Source organism: Miniopterus schreibersii, assembly GCF_964146895.1.
Source record: "Miniopterus schreibersii genome assembly, chromosome: 8".
Classification (NCBI taxonomy): domain Eukaryota; kingdom Metazoa; phylum Chordata; class Mammalia; order Chiroptera; family Miniopteridae; genus Miniopterus; species Miniopterus schreibersii.
This window is the reverse complement of record NC_138109.1, coordinates 77,815,078-77,838,218: the sequence shown is the minus strand read 5'-3', so window position 1 is coordinate 77,838,218 and position 23,141 is coordinate 77,815,078. Positions and strand designations below refer to the sequence as shown.

General features: G+C 43.2%; 1 protein-coding gene across 4 annotated transcripts in view; it reads right to left on the bottom strand.

Annotated features, from left to right (window-relative positions):
* The window catches only part of LIMS1 (LIM zinc finger domain containing 1), a gene marked incomplete at its 5' end in the record, with an annotated part of 108,791 nt that overhangs the window by 65,926 nt on the left and 19,724 nt on the right, over window positions 1–23,141 (bottom strand). The window contains one exon of one of the 4 annotated variants that reach the window (XM_081144519.1): window positions 9,643–9,793. The exons of the other annotated variants lie outside the window; for them this stretch is intronic. Of the gene's footprint in view, window positions 1–9,642; window positions 9,794–23,141 lie in introns of those variants that run through there. 4 annotated transcript variants of the gene reach the window in all.

The window sequence follows — 23,141 nt, the reverse complement described above, 5'->3', positions numbered from 1 at the left end:
TCTTCTGATCTGACACCAAAAGCACAAGCAACAAAGGCAATAATCAAGTGGAACGTTAGACTAAAAAGCTTCTGCACAGCAAAGAAACAACCAACAAAATAAAAAGGCCACCTATGAAACGGGAGAAAATATTTCCAAACCATACATTTAACAAGCAGTTAATACACAAATATATAAGGGACTCGTACAACTCCATAGCAAAGAAACAAGCAATCTGATTTTAAAATGGGCAGAGGATCTGAATAGACATTTTCCAAAGAAAACATACAAATTGCTAAAAGTAACTGAGAAAGTGCTCAATATCACTAATCATCAGGAAAATGCAAATCAAAACCACAATGAGGTACCATCACTTCACACCTGTTAGATCGGCTACTATGAAAAAGACAAGAGAAGCGAGTGTTGGCGAGGATGTGGAGAGAAGAGAACCCGTGTGCACTGTCGGTGGGAATGTAAATTGGTGCAGCCACCGTGGAAAACAGTATGGAGGTTCCGCAAAGAATTAAAAATAGAACTACCACATGAACCAGCAATCTCCCCTTTTGGGTATATATTTGAAGGAAATGAGATCACTATTTCAAAGAAGTATCCGTGTTCCCTCATTCATTGCAGCATTATTTACAATAACCAAGACACGGAAACAAGCTAAGTGTCCATTGATAGATAAGTGGGTAAAGAAAATGTCACACACACACACACACACAGAGGAATATTATTCAGTCACAAAAAAGGAAATCCTGTCATTTGCGACAACATGAACAGACCTTGCCGGCACCACACTAAGTGAGCTAAGTCAGACTGAGAAAGACAAATACTATATGATCTCACTTAGATGGGGAATCTAAAAACATCAGAATCTTTAGAAACAGCGAGTAGAATGGTGGCTGCCAAGTGCTGAGGGGTGGCCAAAGTGGAGAGATGTCTGTGAAAGGGTACAAACTTCCAGGAATAAGCTGAGTAAATTTGGGGGATGTAATGCACAGCGTGGGGATTACAGTTAATACCATACTGTGTAGTTGAAAGGTAGAGTTTTAATGTTCTCACCATAACAACAACAAAATGGAAATTATGTGAGGTAATGGACAATACATGCGTGTCTTAAATCACCACACTGTATACCTTAAAGTCACACAATGTTATATATCAATTATATCTCAGTAAAGCTGGAGAAAGAAAAAATTTAAAAAATTTTAAAAACCTTATGCTAGGAAGCACACTTGAAGGGAAAGCTACCGGCTATAAACTGTAAGAGAAAAGGGTCAATGTAAGATACCCCAGAGATAAGACTAGTAACAACAGATGAGAAGGGCTGGCCTTGAGAAGAACCATCTCAACAGGTAAATGAAGACCTAAGTATAGTCTTCAAAACCCAAAGGTAAATAAGCAGAGAACAAGTGAAAAAACAAACAAAAAATCAAAAACCCTGTCTACAGTGTTAAGTTTCACTTGTAAAATTGTAAAATTTAGCACTTTACTAGAGATCAACACTTCTTTTATGACTATCCAGGTAGGAGAGATAAACCTAAATTAGTATACAACGCATATAAACACATCCCTGTGTAAAATTATTTGCACACACACACTACTTATATGGTGAAGGGACTTCACGGCTGGCGTGCTTAATTATGTTTGTTTATCATACTGGGGGGCTGGATACTGTCCAGCAGCACCATGTCCTTCACCTTGATCCAAGGTGCCCATGTCTGGTTGCCCAGGTTGAAATCTCGAAGTCCTCCTCTCCTCCCTCTTTCGCACCAAGCTGGTCACCGAAACCAGCAGACAGTGCATGAACTGTCATCTCCACTCCTCTTCATTCCCACGGATGCGCCTTCGGGCCCCGCCATATCCGCACTGCACACGCAGCCGACGCCCCGGATCCCGAGGGCCCCAGGGTGCGGAGGCTGAGGCTGGGCGTAGAGCCAACCAGGCTCCTTCATACCTACCCATTGGGTGGTCACTATTAAAAACAAAGAATATAAAAAAGGAAAATAACCAATGCTGGAGCTGTGGAGAAACCGGAACCCTCGCGCACTGTTGGTGGGCATATAAAATGGTGCGGTCGCTATGGAAAATGGTATGGCAGTGCTCAAAACCATAAAAACAGTTACCATAGGACCCAGCAATTCTACTTCTGGGTATACATCCGAAAGAACTGAAAACTGCAAGAAATTTTTCTACATCTATACTCATAGCAGTATTACTCAGAAGGTGGAAGTAACCCAAGTGTTCGTCAGCATCAACAAAATGGGGTCTATGCACACAATGGAATATTACTCAGCCCGAAAAGGACGGAAATTCTGACACATGCTACAATATGGATGAACCTTAAGGACATTATCCTCAGTGAAATAAACCAGTCACTAGGAGACAAATACTATATAATTCCACTTACATGAGGTATCTAGAGTAGCCAAATCCACAGAGACAGAACACAGAATGTGGCAGCCGGAGGCTGGGAAGAGGGAGAAATGGCAAGTCCAAGCTGAGTGGGCACAGAGTTTCAGTTTTGCAAAATGAGAAGAGCTCTGCAGATGGCCGCACAACAAGGCCACTTAAAAACGTGTTTCACCAAGACTGAAAAAGAAGAGCGAGAGGCCCCACGTTGAAAATGAGGACCCTGAATGATTACAAAATATTCTAATACAACGTTTTTCAGTTTTCAGATGAAGAAACAGAATTAAAGTCCCACAGACAAAAGAGCCAAGAGTAGGACCCGGGTACACTAATTCCTAGTACATAGCTTACTACAAAAACAACAAACAAAACAGTATAAATAAGCCTGAAAGATAAAAGTTAAATGGGACAAAGACAACAAAGTAGGCAGAATCACAGGGAGAAAACGGATGAGAGGAAATTCCAAGGACACGTAAATACTTTCTGGAACATTACTTGCTGGAACATTAGTCTGAAACCGTCCTTTATCTTGTTCCGGTAGATGCGAGGTCTGTGGAAATTCCCATATAAGGCAGTTTGTTCATGGTTACTTCCTCAGGCTAACATTAGAGCTCCCCATCCGGAAAGGGGTTAGGCATTTGGGAGAAAATATATGTATTAAAGGCTGTGGTTTCCACTCTTAATGGTTAGTTGATTTGCCAAGATGTGCCATCCCCTGCCCAAATACGGCCTAGCAGCTAGCTGTCACCAGCACACAGCTCTCCTGTGGTCAGTGCTGTGGTGGTGATAAAGGTCCATAAATGGCCCTGTCAGTAATGTCCTCACAGGACGCAGTAACGTCTCCATTTTCTCTTAAAGAGCATTTTTTTTCCTGCCTTTTAAGTACGGTACCTTTCTTCCACAGAGTTTTTCATCTTAGGTGAAGCTGTTTTCTTGCCCCCCAACAATTCCTCCAACTGCTTCAAAGCACAGCCTCTACCTTTTTCAGGATGAGTCTCGCTACCTTTTTCTTAGGCCTGTGCAGTCTGGTTTGGTAGCCACTAGCCACACGTAGCAACTTGAAACGCAGCTAATCTGAATTCAGATGTGCTTTAAGCATAAATATACACAGGATTTCAAAGATTTAGTTCACACAAAAATGTAAAACATCTCAATTTTTTCACATTATTACACAATATTTATATAGTTTGGACATGATAACAGTTTGGCATATGCAGTTAAATAAAATATATTATCAAAATTAATTTCACCTGTTTCTTTTGGCATGCGGTTACTAGAAAATTTTAAACTACACATGTGATGTGGCTCACAGGACATGTTCACGGACAGTGCCATTCTAGATAATGTAATAAGCCCTGTTTACTGAGTGAAGACATACGGCCCAGAAAGCATTCTGAGGCGGAGGCCCTGAAAAATCAGGCAGGCACCGCGCAAACCTACGGGGAAAGGAACCCCCGAATCCTTTCGGTCCTCACCACGCAGCTGGGGGGGAGTCCTGGCTCCAGCTCCTACCAGCAAGGGCCAAGTTCTCCACCTGCAGGCCAGTTTCTTCCTGTGTACTGTGGGCATCGTAAAGCCACCTCACAGCACTCAAGGGCTCACTAACACAGGAGGAAAGCACGTCGGCATTTAGCAACAAGAAGTGTCTTCTCAGGAAATGTCACTTCCCTTTCTGTTAGGGCCTTAGAAACCCTGCAGACACAGAATTCAGGAGCTGATTTAGTCATCTCGGGATTAGTCATGGACAGTCTGGATGCCAATTCTCTTTCCCCCCCCTCTCCACTCTGATTACTTCCAGAGCACTCACCATTACACGCAGGGGTTGTGTGTGGAGCTTTCCAGACAAAATCCACTCCCCTCCCCACAGCCGCATTACCTATTCCTGTCTGCCTGCCATACTCTTCCCATCTCCTCCCTGCTCATCCATGTAGCAATTCATTAAAGTCAGCTTCCCATTCTGGCTGCTGCTCCTTTGCTCCATAGGATTGTTATCCATAGCTCACTGCTACAGCCTAAATGTAAATGTAACTTTGTTATAATTTTAGCTATTTCATGTGTGCGCTTCATTCCCCTAAAATACATGGATAAATCCTTTACTTCCCCTAGTGTCTCATGCGATACATCATGAAGGAAGACCTTTATAAGGGTCTTAGAAATAAGTAAAATAAAATTGAGTGATGGCTTTCGCTTTCTGACCAGGCCAATCAAGAACAAAGGGAATGAAGAGGAGCTTCTTTGACTAAGAAATTATATCTGACTTGCAGTCTGTGGTTAATTTCTGGCTGGATTGTCTGTGGAAAATTCACTTTTATGATTTCCTGTCATCTAATGCTAGCAGTGTGCTGGGCTGACAACCATGAAGACTGAATTCCCTCCTTGGATGATAGTGTTTTGTTATTTTCCACTCAACTTTTCCCAAATACTTGCCATTACTTATTACAAATGCTAACTCTCCTGAAAGCCTGGTTTAAGTAAGTGCACTGTGTGTGCATCAACGTGAGCTGGCCGCTGAATCCCAGTCCACCTCTGGGACCTTCCCACAAGGACAACGGCAACTCTGGGCCCCGGCAGGTGGGAGTGGAGAGTAAGTGCCAACTCCAGCCAGATACCCTCCTTGGCATCCCTTTAAAGAAGGCGAGAGACGGTGACAGAATCAGAGGGGGAAAGGGGAAAAATCGGTGAAGGAAAGGAAAGATCAGAGAAGGAGAAACGATTTAAGAATGGGAACAGCAAAGGAAAGAGGCGGCCTTCGCAGCAGTCGTCAGGCAGTGGGACACCTCGAAGGGATTCACATCTGTGGAAGTGGAGACAGAACACGGGATTATCAGATACTGAACACAACTTGGTTTCTTCCACCCTGAGCTCCAGCAGTTCTGGATCTTAAAGGAGACTTGCATGAATGGGTGCAGAGTAAAACAAAAAACAAAGGCGGGGGAAATGGTTTGGTGGTCCCTCAACAAAATTAAAAATTAGTGTATGACTCGGAAACTCCACTTCTGGGTACACACTTAAAAGCAGCGAACACAGGGACTCAGATGCTTGTACATTCACATTCACGGCAGCATTACTCACAGCCGAAAGGTGGACCACTGGGTGTCCTCCAACTGAAGGACAACAAAGGGTGGTCCATTCAATGGAACAACATTCGTCCACAAGGAAGGAAGCTCTGAGACACGCTACAGTGTGAATGAACCTCCGGAACATCACGCTAAGCGAGAAAAGCCAGGCACAGGTTCTACTAATATAAAATATATAGAAGAGGCAAAGCCATAGAGACAGAAAGTGGTTTAGAAGTTGCCAGGGGTTAGGAGGAGGGAATGAGGAGCTAATGCTTAACGGGCGTGGGGTATCTGCCTGGGGCGGTAAACGCTTTTGGAAATATAGGGTGTCCCAAAAATATGTATACACACACTCTGAATAATTATAAAGACATTGTTTGTTAAAATACGTTTCACTTTCAAAACTGAGCTATCAGTTGTTGAAGCATGTACACATTTTGGGGGACACTCTGTACAGTGGTGATGTTTGCACAACATTGTGAATGTAATTAATGGCTCCGAATTTTACACTTAAACTGGTTTAAATGGCAACTTTTATGGCCTTAAAATGGCAAATTTTATGGTCTTAAAACAGCAAATTTTATGGCACATGTATTTTACCACAGTAAGAAAACAGGGAGGGAAAGGAACATTTGTTAACCACCTAAATCCCACCAAATATCAAGCTAGGATCCTTTTGCATACATTATCTCAATTAATCCTCAGCCCTTACAGACAAGGTATTATTGACATTTAGAGATAAGAAATCTGTGACTCAGCTGTTAAATGGTTTGTTCAGAATTGTGCAAGTGGCAGAAGATTTGAACCCAAGCCAGGTAGCTCTAAAACGGACAGTCTTTCAACTATACCCAAGTGTTTCGAAGACAAACATGCTCAACGAATAAACAAATGAGAAAGGCAGACACTCCTTACAGGTTTGAAACTGTCCGATTAGTGACAAGAAGGACCATGAACATCTACACCCAAAGAACTAAGGGCTCCAACACTTTCCCAGGCTACCAGTAAACATCTGTGCAGCAGCAAACTTCATCTCAGCACAGTTTTTAAGCCCTACGAATATATTACAAAGGGAAATCTGCCTCTTTTCCACACACACACCCTGCCCAGCACCCAGAATATTTGGTAAAATGTATTTTTCAATTCTTCATGTTCTCTATATATCCTGTCTCCAACTCTTATCGGCGGTGTTAGAGCACCCATCCCCTCCACCTCCCGCCTCCAACAATACCATCATATATCTGTAGCAATGTTTGGTGTATAAAATATTTCCCTATCCATCACCTCATTTAATTCAATCAATCACTTTGTAGGACAGGCATCAACCCCTCCTTTCTCACACTGATAAACTGTGTCCCAGAAGTGACTCTAACTCGGAGCTGAAATCTGAGTTAGTATACAGGCAAACACACACACACACACACACACACGCACACACACACACACACGCCCCTACATACATTTTTCTTCTGAGAATGAACTTTTGGGCAAGACCTAATTCAAAATCATTACAAGGCCTCTGCATTAAAAAAAAAAAAAAACATTTTAAAAACATTTATTGATGTATAGCTGACATACAATTAAAGTTCTTTTAAACGCTTTATTTTTTCTTGGGAACTCTCGGGGCTGTTGACATCAAAAAACTGTCTATGAGCCTAAGACTCCATCCCACCCCTCTGACAAGGCCGAGGTTTAAGCCCCCAACACGTCCCTTTGTTGAGACCTCCACTGGTGAATATTCTCACAACTGGTCCCACCAACTAGAACCACTCACTTCTCGGTCATCTTTGTAGCCTCAGAACCTAGCACAGTGCTTAGCATGGAGCAAACAAGTCAAATGTCAGCCGAATGAAGGAGCTGCTGTTGTAATCTCCACTCTCCTGTCCTCCCAGCCCACCCCCTACTCGGCCATGCTATTTGGCACTGCCCTGCAAAGTGGCCCCAAACTTGTTTTCTTTTTTAATCCCCACCCAAGAATATTTCTGTCCATTGCTTTTTCAGAGAGAGTGGAAGGGGGGGAGAGAGAGAGAGAAAATATCGAAGTGAGAGAGACACACCAACTGGTTGCCTCCCACACACGCCCCGACTGGGGCAGGGATTGAGCCTGCAGCAGCCCCAAACTTTTTACTGCATCCGAGACCAGTACTCCATGTATACTCCGTTACTCCATCCCTCACTCACACCTTACATCCCATGGCACATCAGATGCCTTCTGAACTGATTTCATTCACTCAACACTCATTTACTGGGCACGTGGCACTCTAGGCTCTGGGGACGCAGAGGAGACAGTGAAGACAGAGCCGCTGCTTCGGGGATCCTGACCGTCCAGTGAGAAAGGGCAGGAAAGACCTGGCATCTGAACGACAAGTGTGCCCTGTAGACCAGAACAAGGACCCGGGGTCTTTCTCGGTGAGATGAAAATGCAGTGAAGGAAAACTGACCTAAACCCTTTGCTCAGGCTGTCACCAACGCTGCCTAGAACGCTCTTTCCCATCATTTTTATATCGAAATGTACTTACTCTTCAAAATTCAACCCCAAAATCACCAACTAAACGGTGCCATCCCTGAGAATTACTGGCACGCCTTCCTTTATATCCCCCCAAACTTGACAGCACTCACCTTTTTATTAATTTGAAAAAAATTAAAGTGATCATCCTCTTTTTAATTTTTTCTTTCTTATTCCAGAAAAAAAAAAATATTGTTCTCCTAATCACTGTAACTATGCCATACTTCACGATTAAGTGTTTAAATGTATAAAACATATACAAATATGTAATACATAGAAAATAAGACCCTTCCTTATACATCACTCTATATCACAGGTATATTCCTCCCAAGGTTATGATATTTTCAGACATTAACTGTAAAATAAACACATTATTTTTTCATAAATACATTAAATGTCTAAGGAAATTCACTATGTAAGGCAAATCCTGTGTAAGACACAAGATCCTTTTAGGGTGAATAATCACCTTTGTTTTTTTAATCCTCAACTGTGGGTGTGTTTTTACTGATTTTAGAGAGAGAAGAAGGGAGGGGGGGAGAGACAGAGAGAAACATTGATGTAAAAGAGAAACATAATCAGTTGCCTCCTGTACACATCCCAAGGATCGAAACCACAACTTGGGTATGTGCCCTGACCAGGAATGGAATTCATGACCCTTCGGTGCACAGGACGATGCTCTAACCTGTGAACTACACTGGCCGGGGCTGAAAAATCACTTTTTTCTTTTTTTTTTAACTTTTTTTTTCTTTTTTTAAATATATCTTTATTGATTTCAGAGAAAGGAACGGAGAGGGAGAGAGAGAGATAGAAACATCAATGATGAGAGAGTCATTGATCGGCTGCAGCCCGCAACCCGGGCATGTGCCCTGACCGGGAATCGAACCCTGATCGCCTGGATCCTAGGTAGATGCTTTAACCACCGAGCCAAGCCTGGCCGGGCTGAAAAATCACTCTTAATAAATGTTTTACAAATTTAGATTTGGTATGCTAAGACTGTTTTTTAAACAGAGTTATACAGGTTAATAAATAAGAGTAAGTCCTCAACTAGTTGCTTTTATCCGACCATGGCAAGACAAAAGTTCACTAACCACAGTATTGAACAGTATATGATTGTTTGTTTTAAGACTGCAGAATTTGGGTTAAAAATATTTAATGAAATAAAATGCCCCAAGGCATTCCTAAGGTCTTTGATAGTTTAAGTACTGCAGGACCATAAACTTTATGGCATTAAACATTATCAAGGTTGCTAAAGTTTTCTTGCAAACTTAAGGAGTAAAGCCTCCCTTCCTGACCAAATTTTTGCTTTGAAACCAATATAAGATGAAACTGCTTTTACACATATTCAATAATTAAATATGCAACCACAGGAAGTAAGACCCATAACCATTACCCTCTATATCAGGGAGAAGAAAAATTTTAATGAGCATGGCCAGAAGTTACTGCAATTTATCCAAGACCCTTTCTGTTACTGTATATGCGAGTTGAGATAAGTATCTTTTAGATTTGCTTTTCAATAACTGAGAAAGGTAGTTCATAAGAAAACAAATCTGGAAATACAACAATACCCTGCATTTGGCTGATCCAGGCCATCACACTCATTTCCTCTCCAACTTCTACTCCTCCATCTGAATAACTGCACACACAGCCTCATCTCTGCAAAAGCAAGTCGATACTCCAAGCACTTACCTGATGTGCCTCCTAGCTCCCTTCCTCTTAACTCAAGAAAAAAGAATCTCCTTTCTGGTATTTCAGCTCTTCTTTTCACTCATTTATTGGGGCTTGGAGAACGAGTTTAACATCACAGTGAATTATCTTTAAAGCTTCTGCTTCCTATACTGTAGAGTACTTCCTCATCTTAACTTTGCAACTGTGCCCTTGAACTATATTTAAGCCAATGAAACCAAGCTGAGGGTTTTTCCCCTGCATTCAGTCAAATCACGTGACATGGTGTGTTACATGATAACCCTACAGTTCTGAAGCAATAAGACAACACCCCTAAATGTCATAACTCACATCCTGTTGGTTTATATGCTTTATTAATATTAAGAAATTCATCCACAAACTTACTGAACACATTTGTAATATGCAGAAAAATACTTAGAAAAATAAACAAGGGATTTTTCCTAAAACCTCTCAAACAAACAGCATCTGGCCTCAGTGTGCCCTGCACACTACATGGTGGTTGGTAGTCACAGGCAGTCCTCCTAGCTGATTGGCTTGGAGGTAAATTCCTTCCATTAATGTGCCAACAGCAATCAAGACTCAACTATAGCCCGGCAGGGTGTGGCTCAGCGGTTGAGCGTCGACCTGGGATCCAGGTGATTGGGGTTCGATTCCCGGTCAGGGCACATGCCCAGGTTGTGGGCTCAATCAATGACTCTCTCATCATTGATGTTTCTACCTCCTCTCTCCCTCTCCTTTCCTCTCTCTGAAATCAATACAGATATATTAAAAAAAAAAAAAAGACTCAACTATGACAGAAGGGTGTACACAGCCCACATGCAGGGTGCACCTGGAGTGCCCAGCCTGGGTGATTGTGGAGGCTGTGCCACTGGACCCTACAGAACACCTACTACACAAGGCCACTTCACCAACCTGGGAGATGTAGCAGCTCTACTTCATACGCAGAAACAAATATAGGGAAGCAGACAAAATGCAGAGACAAAGAAACAGGTCCCAAATGAAAGAAGAGGAGGAGAAATCTCCAGAAAAAGAACTAAATGAAACAGGCAAGCAAACTACCAGATACAGAATTCAAAACAATGATTATAAGGGTGTTCAAGGAACTTAGTGAGAACTTCAAGAAACTTAGTGAGAACTTCAACAGCATGAAACAGGACACAGAAACCATAAAAAAGAACCAGTCAGAAATGAAAAATAATTTACAGGGAATCAACAGTAGAGCAGAAGACGCTGAAAATCGTATAATGATTCATAACATAAGGAAGCAAAAAACACCCAACTGGAACAGCAAAAATAAAAACAAATTAAAAAAAACACGAAGATAGAGTAAGGAGCCTCTGGGACAACTTCGAACATACCAACATTTGCTTCATGGGGGTGTTGGAAGGAGAAGAGAGAGCAAGAAATTGAAAACCTATTTGAAAATATGACAGAAAAGTTCCCTAACCTGGTGAAAGAAATAGACATACAAGTCCAGGAAGTGCTGAGAGTCTCAAACAAGATGAACACAAAGAGGCCCACACCAAGATACATCATAATTAAAATGCAAAAGGTTGACCTAGCCGGTTAGGCTCAGTGGTTAAAGCGTCAGCCCTTGGGTTCCATTCCAGCCCAGATCACCTACCTCAGTTACAGGCTCGGCCCCAGTCAGCTGGGGCACATTCAGGAAACAGCCAACTGATGTGTCTGTCTCACGTCGATGTTTCTCTGTTTCTCTCTCTCTCTCTCTCTCTCTCTCTCTCTCTCCCCTCCTTCCACTCTCTTTGAAAAGCAATGGAAAAAATATCCTCCGGTGAGCAAAGAAAAAGCTAAAGGTTCAAGACAAAGAATCTTAAAATCAGCACGAGAAAAGCAGTTAGTTACCTACAAGAAAGCTCCCAAAAGAATGTCAGCTGATTTCTCAACAGAAACTTTGCAGGTCAGAAGGGAGTGGCAAGAAATATTCAAAGTGATGAAAAGCCTACAAGCAAGACTACTCTGTCCAGTAAAGCTATCATTTAGAATCAGAGGACAGATAATCAGCTTCCCAGAGAAGAAAAAGCTAAAGGAGTTTATCACCACCAAACCAGTATTATATGAAATGTTAAAGGGTCTTAAAAAGATAAAAAATATGAACAATAAAATGGCAATGAATACATATCTATCAAAAATTGAATCTAAAAATAAAAATAAACAAACAAGAACAGAAGCAGACTCATAGGTACAGAGAACATTTTCACAGTTGCCAGATGGGAGTGGAGTTGGAGAAATGGGTGAAAAAGGTGAACGGATTAAGGAGTACAAATTGGGAGAGATTAAAGATGGCAGCGGACTGAGTGGAAGCTACACTGACACTCTCCTGGGACCAAACTGGAATTACAACTAAAATATAGAAAAACCACCCTGAATAATCAACTGCAACTGAAGACTACCTGGAGAGCACCCTCATCACCAAGGAGGAAAAGTGGAGACCACATAGAGACTGGTAGGAAGTGCAGAGGAGCGAGAGGGCTGGCTGGGCTCCCACAGGCAGCAGCTGAAGGTCCAATGGGATCTCTCAACTGTGGGGGGCTCCCACTGAGGACCCTGGGGCTTAAACCCCAGGCTGGGCTTCCCATCCAAGAGCACCACAACTAAAAAAGGTGCCCACATAACATCTGGCTGTGAAAAGGAGCAGGGTTTCTGTCTGACAGGGAGGGATGGCTGGAAATGCAGGCACCCTCTTAAAGAGCCAGCACACAAAGTTTCATGTACAGCCACTCACCTTAGGCTCCAGAAGAGGGAGGGCAGAGTGGACTGCAGCTGTGTGAGGATAATCTAGGGTTGTGTAGACTCTTGAGAAAGAACTCAGAGGGCACCCTCTGAATTCCTGTGCCGTCATTCCCCCATACTACAGAGGACATCTTTCTCAGACACATTTTGCTGCTTTTCTTGGGGAGGGAAGAAACTGCCCCACCCTGCTCGAAAACCTCCCGCCCTACCCAGGAGTTTCTACAGCCTAAGGCTCATTGAGAGACTGATAACAACCAGCTACCTCCACCCTGTGGAATTTCTACTGCCTGAGGCTAATTAAGAGAACTACATTAACCAGCCTGGAGCCGGAGCCAGACCTCTGAGAGCTTTGAGTCTCTGCCTGATCTGCTTCTGGACCCAGGCCTTGGAAAAGCAGACTTGGGTGTGCATCTTCGTCCTGTCCAACCGCACCCAGCCCCAGCAGAGAAGGACCTCAAGCCGAGGATTGTTGATAGCTCCAAAAAGGGTATTCAAGGCAAGCCACAAACTGTGTTAGACACTGGCCTCCACCAGAGACCCTCCAAAAAGACTGAGAGTCCTAGCAGGTCTACCTAATAATAGAAACAAATCCAAATAGGCAGCCAAAATGGGGAGACAAAAAAAACAAGCCCCAAATGAAAGAACAAGAGAAGTCTCCAGAAAAAGAGCTAAGTGAAATGAAGATAAGCAATTTATCAGATATAGAGTTCAGAATACTGATTGTAAGGATGCTCAACAGCACAAAGAAAGATATGGAAACTATGAAGGAAATTAAGAATGACATAGTAGAAATAAAGAATACATTAAAAGGAATAAAGACAAGATTAGAGGAAGCTGAGGATCAGATCAGCAAATTAGAAGACAGGGTAGAAAAAAAATCACTCACTCAGAGACCTAAAAAGAAAAAAAACAATTAAAAAACAGGGGGACAGTCCAAGGGAGCTGTGGGACAATATGAAACATAACAATACTTACATCTTGAGAATGCCAGAGGAGGTCGAAAGTAAGCAAGGGTTAGAGAACCTGTTTGAAGAAATAATGGCAGAAAAGTTCCCTAACCTGGTCAAGGAAAAAGTCACACAAGTTCAGGAGGCATAGAGAGTCCTAAGCAAGAAGAACCCAAAAAGGCCCACACTCAGGCACATCATAATTAAAATGCCAAAAATTCAAGACAAAGAGAATCTTAAAGGCAGCAAGAGAAAAGCAATCTCTTACCTACAAAGGAGCTCCCTCCCGTAAGGCTGTCAGCTGACTTCTCATCAGAAACTCTACAGGCCAGAAGGGAATGTCATGAAGTATTCAAGATAATGCAAAACAAAGATCCGAAACCAAGACTACCCTATCCAGTAAAGCTATTATTCAAAATAGATGGTGAAATAAAGAGCTTCCCAGACTAAAAAACGCTAAAGAAGTTTATCACCACCAAATCAGCATTTCAGGAAATATTAAAGGGACTGCTGTAATTAGAAGTAGAAACAGAAGCATTGCAAAAAATGTTAAGGGGACTGCTGTAATAAGAAATAAAGAAATAGGCATAAAAAATAAAATTGCAATAAATAAGGACCTATCAATAATCATCTTAAGGACTTTAAGGGAGAGATCAACAGCAATAGTTGTGGACTCTAACATCCCACTGACTTCACTGGATAGATCTTCCAGACAAAAAGTTAACACAGAAAGAGTGACTCTAAATAGCAAACTACATCAAATGGAATTAATTTATATTTACAGAACATATCACCCCAAAGCTGCAGAATATACATTCCTCTCAAGTGCACATGGGTCATTCGCAAAGATAGACCACATGTTAGGACACAAAACAAGTCTCTACAAGTTCAAGTAGATTGAAATTGTATCAAGCATCTCAGATCACAATGGCATGAAATGAGAAATCCACTACAGTAAAAACACTCAAAAACATTCAAACACATAGAGGCTAAATAACATGTTATTAAACAATGAATGGGTTACCAGTAAGATCATGAAAGAAATCAAAAAATTCCTAAAAACAAATGAAAATGAACACACAACAACCCAAAATCTATGGGACACAGCAAAAGCAGAACTGAGCAGGAAGTACATAGTACTACAGGCTTACCTCAAAAAAAAGAAAAATTTCTAATAAACTTTCTAACTCTACAACTTAAAGAATTAGAAAGCTCCTTTTTAAAGCCATCCAGACTAGGGCTTTTGTTTGCTGGGAGTTTTTTTATTACTGCTTCTATTTCATCAGTTGTTATTAGTCTATTTAGGTTTTCTGATTCTTCTTGATTCAGTTTTACATGATCTCACTCATAAGTGGAATCTAATAAAACAGACTGAGGAACGAAAGAGATCCAGAGAGACAGAAGCATAGAACAGACTGATGAATCTCAGTGGGAAGGCAGGGGTGGGGGAGTGGGTGGGGAGAGATTAATCAAAGAACTTATATGCACATATGCATAACCCATGGTGACAAACAATAGTGTGGGGAAGGCCTAGGGGGGGTGCAGATGCGAGTTGGAGGGGATCAGTGGGGGAAAAACGTGAGATATCTGTAATACTTTCAACAATAAAGATAAAATAAAGTACAAATTGGCTGTTACAAAATAGTCATGGGGACGTACAACATAGGGAATATAGTCAATAATATTCTAGTAACTATGTATGGTGTCAGATGGGTGGGAGATGTAGGGGGATGATCACTTAGTGAGTTATGTAATGTCTAATCAGTAGGGTGTACCCCTGAAACTAATATAATAATGTATGTCAACTGTAACTGAAAATTTATTTTAATGATTTAAAATAAAAAATTTTCTTAAATGAACAATAACCAATCATTGTAGAAAGAGGTGAACTTTCATAAACAGGTAGCCCTTTTAGGTTTTGACAATACTTACATGTTTGAATTAACGGCTTCTTTTAAGTCTCCTCTGAGTGCTCAACCACTTCGGTGTCAAGCAGTCAGTCAGCTTTTCTTTTATCTTCCTGGCAGCACAGCCCAGTTTAGAGACAGGCAGGCAAGCTTTCCCTGGCTGAGAAGTGGAAACAGTTCCTTCCACCCAGATATCCTTGAAAAACCCAGTGCAGATAAGCAGCAAAGCCAGTGCCTCCGAGGCCTTACACACCTGACTGATCACCTCCCAGGACTCTTCGGTGCCAAGTTTCCACGGGACAATAAAGGGATCTTTGGTGGAGATGGGGGAACTCGGGAGCCATTAATGTGGCCTTCCTCCTCCATGAATGAAGATGGCCTCCTGGCCCTGACTCATCAAGAATACTACAGAAAAGGGCCTTAAGCAATTTCTTTATGACAGGGCAGTCGTTTTTAGGATGATAATAGCATTTCCAGGCTACTGGACTGAGGTTAATCTTTATAAACAAAAAACCAGCTCATTACCTTTCCTTGTTATACCAACACCAGAGACTGGGTACCAGCAGCATGTAGAGACAGTGCCAGCAGAAGAGCAGAACTGAAAGGCAGGCCAACTACTTCACAGGGAAGTGCCTGGAGAGGCAAAAGAGCGCATCTGAGACAAGCTAAAGGCAGAGTGAATTCTAAAATTCGGGGCTCTATCCAGCACTCCTTAGTGGGGGCACACCCCACAGGCTTCACCTCGCGTTCGGAACTAGTTTTAGATTTCTCACACAACACTCAATGCTGCAAAATTCCAGCCAGAACATTTTCTGGCTTTGATTTCCTTTCTTTTGGAAGGTGGAAATAGCATATAGGAGGAAGTGGAAAGTGCAAAGGCTGTTTGTTTGTGGTAAGCTGCAGGCTGTTCAGCTCATTTGCACCAGGGAGAGTCCACACCACAGGTATAAACCCTGGAGGGCAGCCACGTCTCTCCTGGGAGGAAAATAGAAGGGAAGTCTTCTAAACTGAAATTCTAAGAAAGTAGTTATGTTATTGCAATTGAAACCTGAGAGGGAGCCCAGCCGGGCGTGGCTCAGCGGTTGAGCGTCGACCTAGGATCCAGGCAATCGGGGTTTGATTCCTGGTCAGGGCACATGCCCAGGTTGTGGGCTTGATCCCCAGTAGGGGGCGTGCAAGAGGCAGCCAATCAATGACGACTCATCATTAATGTTTCTATCTCTCTCTCTCTCTCTCCCTTCCTCTCTCTGAGATCAATAAAGATATTAAAAAAAAAAAAAAAACCTGAGAGGGAAACATTTGGCACTTTTTTTATTGTCCCAATTCTTTATTGGTCACCCTGTACTGTGAGGGAAATAAACAGGGTGCTATGACAGACAAAGGGGGACACACATGCTTAGGCAGGGTGACCAGGAGAAGTCTATCTTGAGTTCCTAAGCTATCTCGCTCCCCCGCTCCTCTCCTCAGACAGATTTTTCTGAGTGCAGCCTCACTTCCCATTTACTCTTCAACCCACTGCAATCTGGAAGCATCTCTTAGAAAGGTCACAATCCTCTCTTAGAAAAAGAAATCCGGAGGACATTTTTCAATCACTATCTTACCCTTGGCATTTACGAACAATGCTCTCCTGGAAATTTTCAATTCCATTCCCCTGGCTCCCTGCCCATCGCACTTCTCTCTCTGACGCCCGTCACTGTCTCCTCTGCAGGACCCTCTTCCCCTGCCAGCCTTTCAGGTTCGGCGCCTCCCCTAGTTCCAACCCGGCTCCCTGCCCGTCTCTGCGCCCACTCTCCCTGATGGCTGCGTCACCTCGCAGGCTCCACACTTCCTCTGCTAGCAACACCAGCCAGACCTTCCCTATGAACTTCAGAGTCGCATCTACCATCAAACTGTCCGCTGGCCGTTTCCACAGAGCTGTCCTAACAGGCAGCTCAAGCCTAAGGATGAAGTAAACCGCGCATCCCTCCCCTTCCTCTTGCTGCGCTCTCAGGCACGGGCGTTACCCAGCCAGTCACCCGAGCGAGAAATCTCCCCGTCTTCCTTGTCTTCAAAGCATCCACTTCTGCTCATTTTCACTCCTTAGGTACCCACCCCCACCTCACTCGAATTTTTAGCGCAGCCACCGTTCCAGCCCATGATCACTCGCTTGGCCAGCTGCTGCAGCCTCCTACCTAGTCCCTGCCACCAGCCGGCCCCCTTCAATCAAACCTGAGAGACCAGGCACAAGGTCTCTCTCTAAGGAAGGTACTTAGAGGAACTCTCCAGTGGCCCCCCACTGCATGGAACACAAAGTTAAGCCCCTTCAGGGGGCAAACAAACCCACCATCACCTGGCCCACCTAGTCCCCCAAACCCTGTCTGCAGACTCCCTGCCATTCACTCTGCATAAGCCAGCAGCGCCACACCACCACCACCCAGTGCCCATCTCAGCGCTGCTTCTCATGCCCTCGGCCTGGAAGGTCCTCTCCCGGGCTCCCCTAGCTGACTCTAACAGTCTGCACAACTGAGGTGAAGCATCAGGTTTTCAAAGAGCCTGTCCTAAAGCTCCTCCACTCCTACTCTCCTGTCTGGAGCCAGCACTCCTCTCAGGGCTCCCATAAGGCCTCACTTACTTTGCAAGAGCTTCTTTCTTCAGAAAAAGACTATCTTCTAGCAACCCTAATCAAAGGACTCCATGATAAAAATTGAAGGGGCTCTGGCCAGTGTGCTCAGTGGTTAGAGCATCAGCCTGCACACTGAAGGCTCACGGGCTCGATTCCAAGTAAAAGGCACATACCTCGGTTGTGGATTCAATCCCCAACCCCACTTGGGGTGCATTTGGGAGGTAAACAGTCAATGTGCCTCTCTCACACTGATGTCTCTCTCCCTCTCTCCCCGCCCTCTCCTACTCTCTCTGAAAAGCAAAAAAATATCCTCGGGTAAGGATTAACAGCAACGAAAATTGAAGGCAGGGGTAACAGGTCCTTGGGGATCACAGAGTGGAGTCATGGGTTGGTCTGACTCATTCCCAAGAAACACAGGGTGGTAAAGTGGCAACTGGAAATGCAGTAAATAAGCAGCAGTGTCTCTCAGACTTTCCATAGGATCTCCATAACCATGGGACCCTGCCAGGAGCTGTCATTCCTCCTGACCTCTCCTCGCCTCTCTTCACCTCACCTCACCTCTCCTCTCAGGACAGGTGAAACCCTATAAAACCCCTGGCAGTTTCTGTGGTTTCAGAACAAACAGGTCAAAATTTTTGTTCTGCACTACTGAACGGATTACCCAGGTGCAGTTTAATACCACAGGAAATAAACGGGATTTGAAATTCCAGTATCCAGGTCCTAATTTCAGTTCTGCCACTTTACTAACCAGCTATGTGACTAGACAAGTATTTTCTGTCTCAGTATGTTCATCTGAGTTGTGGGGATTAAATAAAATGGCACAGGAGAAAAGTCCTTTGTAAATCAGAAATGTCTGTCACTATCATTCAAAGCTCTCCATACAGAGAGTGAGCAATCTCAGGTTTCCCCATATTCTAGAGACCTCTGCAATTCTGTATATTCATGTTGAAAATAATTTGGCCCATGACTCCTCCACGTACATATTCACTGGAGTGCACAGCGGCAGTGTGGTCGTGGCCTGACGCCAGTCCCCAGAGATTCTGGAAAGGCTGGGCTGGGTCTGCACCTGCCTGCAGTTTGGAATTTCCTGCTCCTTAGCAGGGCATGACACTGGTCAGCGAAGTTTACAAAGTGAGGGGCTCTTCTTTCTGAGCAGAGAAAATACCACAAAACTGTAAGCGTGAAGCAAACTGTCTTTGTTTCTAATGAAAGAGGAGGCTGGTTGGTGCTCTCGAGGCTCTTCCAGCTCTGCCTTTTTGAGATTCTGTGATCCTGAGCCTCGCCTCAGAGAGCTTAGCACAGGCTCCACTGCTATCAAAGCCTCTATGATCATGACCCCACTTAATTCTGCCAAATCTCAACTGGCTCTCTCAATTTATACAACAGTTAACATGGCCACTTGCTTCAATCATGGAGCAATGGTTTTCAAGAGAACCAAAACTAAGCGCTTCTGAAATAGGCTGAATCTGGGCGGTAACAGGAAAACTTGGACCTTAAAAATTGTGTCTAGGACAGCATGGAGCTTCACAGTAGAAAGCAGTAGCCTATTCTCTCATGGAAGGATAAGGCTCACATGAATTCTAACTTTTTACGGTTTTCCACTGAACAGCTGACAAGCACAAGCAGTGATTTCTGGTGCTCTGGTACCGTCTGTAGGGTCCAGCTGATTAAATTTGGCTTATTTTGTAGTTAGATATGGTGATGACACAGAGGTCTGGTGAATGATTTTCATTTTCCTTCATCTATGTCTATGTCCCACAAGCAGGAATTAACTTTCAAGGGGATGTACAGTGAACAACTGTTTTTGAGATAAGTTATGAGGAAACTCTTTGGTGTTTATAGTTCAGTTGCAGAATTACAAGGTGGTGAATCACATCAGCACCACGCCAATCCAGCACCTCCTAGAGTCAGTGGCTTGGAAACAGTTTTTAGTGTGAGGATGTGTGTCGTAAAATAATATTTATGTGCTGGCCAGTGTGCTCAGTGGGTAGAGCCTCAGCCCACGCACTGAAGGGTCGCAGTTCGATTCCCGGTTCGATTCCTGGTAAAGGGCACACACCTAGGTTGCAGGTTTGATCCCCAGTCAGGGCGGATTCGGGAGGCAACCAATTAATGTGTCTTTCTCACATCAATGTTTTTCTTTTCCTCCCCTCCCTCCTTCCACTCTCTAAAAACCAGTGGAAAAAATATATTCGGGTGAGGATTAACATATATATATACACATAATACCAGCACACAACTAAAAGGATTATACACTATGATCAAGTGGGATTTAACCCAGGAATGGGACTTTGGTTTAACACCCAAAAATCAACAAGTATAATACATATAGAAAATCTTAAGGAATCCACATACACAAACTATGAGAACAGTTTCAGCAAGACAAGATGTACGAACAATATACAAAAGTTCAACTGTATTTCTATACTCTAGTAATAAACAATCCCCCAAAAAATTAAAAACACAATTCCATTCACAAATTGCATCAAAAATAAGATATTTGGGAATAAATTTAACGTTGTTGAAAGAAATTAAAGAAGACCTACATAAATGGAAAGACATCCATGTTCATGGAGTGATCTATAGATCCAATATGATCCCTACCAAAATCTTTTCCCCCCTCCAGAAATTGAAAAGTTTACCCTGAAATTTAAAAAAAAAAAAAAAAAATGCTGGTTACCTAGAATAGCATAGAAGTCTTGAAAAAGGTGAATAGGTCCCAATTTCAAAATTACTACACAGCTACACTACCCAAGACAGTGTGGAGGTACTGGCATAAGAACAGACATGTGGATCAACAGAGGAATAACTAAATTAGAAAAAGGCAGGCTGTGTGTAGAGAATGGGAAAGGCTGGATGCCAATGTTTCTGGTCCAGGAGAAAATCAGGATGATGATTATTAAGACTAGAAGGCCTATCCCACTCAACACTTACACAATGTCTATCCTGTGTAAGAGATCATCTTAGGGATTTGGACGTGAAAATAATGTAATCAAGTGGTTCATGGCTTAGAAGGGCACAACAGATCTGTATAAACCAAGTAAAATATAATGTGGTAGCTACTCTACCAATAGTGTGAATGCAGTACCAGAGAAGTGCAAAGAAAATAATTTTGTATTGAGGCAAAAGGAACTTCGGGCATTATCATCAAGGAAGTAACTTCTGAGTTGGGATCTTAAATACAAGTAGGAATTTACAAGCATAAAAAGAGGTAAGAGTGGGACCCGGTGGCCTGAGGAGATTTCTAGAGGTTATGAAGGGTTTACTAAAGGCGACAAATTATTAAGAGCAGATAAAATGGCATTTGGAGAACGGGCATATAAAGATTAGTAAAAAATTAACAGGAAAATTAGTCTGGGGTTAGACTGTCAAAATTCCTAAAGTGCCTTTATTATAAAGGCAATGAAGAGCCAGTAAAGGTTTTGTTTTTGTTTTGTTTTAACTCTCACCGGAGGGTATTTTTTCCACTGCTTTTCAGAGAGAGTGGAAAGGAGGGAGAGAGGGAGAGATGGAGAGACAGAGAGACAGAGACAGAGAGAGGAAGCATCAATGTGAGAAGGGCACATCAATTAGTTGCCTCCCACACATGCCCCTACCAGGGCCGGGGATCGAGACTGCAACCAGGGTACATGCCCTGGGCTGGAATCGAGCCTGAGACCCTCTGGTCTGCAGGCTGACACTCCAACCAGAGCCAAACTGGCGAGGGCGAGCCAGTCACGATTTCAGAAAATGAACCAGCTTCTGGCTGCAGACAGAATGAGGTGTATGGAGTGGTGGGGGAAGGCGGAGGTATGATTGGTGAGACAGAGAAGTCCTGGTATCTGGCCAGCTCTGGGGATTTCCACAGAGTTTTCTGAGAAACTGATTTAATAGAAGTGACTTTCAAAAAGTAAACCACTTACAAGATTCAGGAACAAGACAATAAACGAGGACTGGAGAGAATGAAGTATCAGCAGGAGAGCCATTCAAATCGAGTAACAGAGAAGTCAAAGTAAGGTTTGATTTCAAGAGCGATTAATAACGTGAAATAACAAAAAAGTTAATAATCAACATTTAATAAAAACATACAGATCTAGTTAGAAAAAAGTCATTAATAGTGAAAACAAAACTTCTATGAGTAATGAGAAAAGAAGGTGAAAGGCAAACCATTCATTCAAGAATGTTGTCGAAATAGAAGGCAAAAAGTGAGAAAGGAAGGGCACCACTGTTAAGGAGAGAACTAGTGGGTAAGAAGTGTGGAGACAAGCTCCCTCAGGGGGCTGAAAGGACTGGACGCAGAGCAGAAGTGGATCTGCGGCAGGCCAGTATGCCGGGACGGCCGGAATGGGGAAACTGAGGCAGACAGTTAAACAGCAGTTTGCAGCCACCTAGTAAATCCTGTCTTCCCTAAACCAAGGACACTTGAGAGTAAGTGGTTTGCACTTCTCCTCCCCAGCCAGAGGGTAAATAGCTTGAATCACACAGCTCAGGGAAACAGACCGCAGAAATCCAGTTAGTTACCATTTGCCAACCACACCCAAAGACAAAAGAATTTAAGAGAATAAATCTCATTTTGACACATCAGCATAAAGCAGATGAATATTCTATTGATCTGCCTGCCCCTAAAACCTCCCCTAAATGCCCAGCCTTTAAAACCCCTGAAAATGAAGGTCCCAATGGTCACTCCTCCCCCACCCCCAAGTATGCACGCCAATGCCATCTCCTCCGCTCTTCTTCCCTCTGAGGGACTCAATGAGACTTGCAACCAGGGGAGCAATGGGCAGCAGCAGCTCACCCCAGACTAACACCCTGAACCTGTTTCCAAGGCCCCCCTTTTTTCTGACTTCCCAGTGAGCCAAAGCTTCTTCTATGCCCTTCCTTGTTTCATGGTCCTAAGTATATTTCTGCTGCAGCCAATAAATTCTTGCTTTTTCCCCCCATACTTCATCTCTTGATTGAAATCTTCCCCTCAAGAAGACAAGAACCGAGGTCTTCTCATCGGCTCCCCGGTAACAAAACCAGAAAGGCTGGTTTGAGGGTAGATGGGAACAGGAATTGTATACATTCTTCTCTCTGGGACACTGAGGGGTTTACAAAGGAATTTTAATTGCTGTTGAAAGACTGTAGTACTGGCTATTCTGACCTATTCCAATTAACATGCCTACTGGTGTCTGGGACCAAGGCAACAGAATTGCTAAATGAGGTCTGTGGGACACTGTAGAGGAGTCTGTTTCTAAGGTAGAAAGCCAGAGCATTTCCCCTTCTCTCTGATAGTTTGGGAGAAGCTGAAATTATCATTAAAAGGGAAGAAGCCAC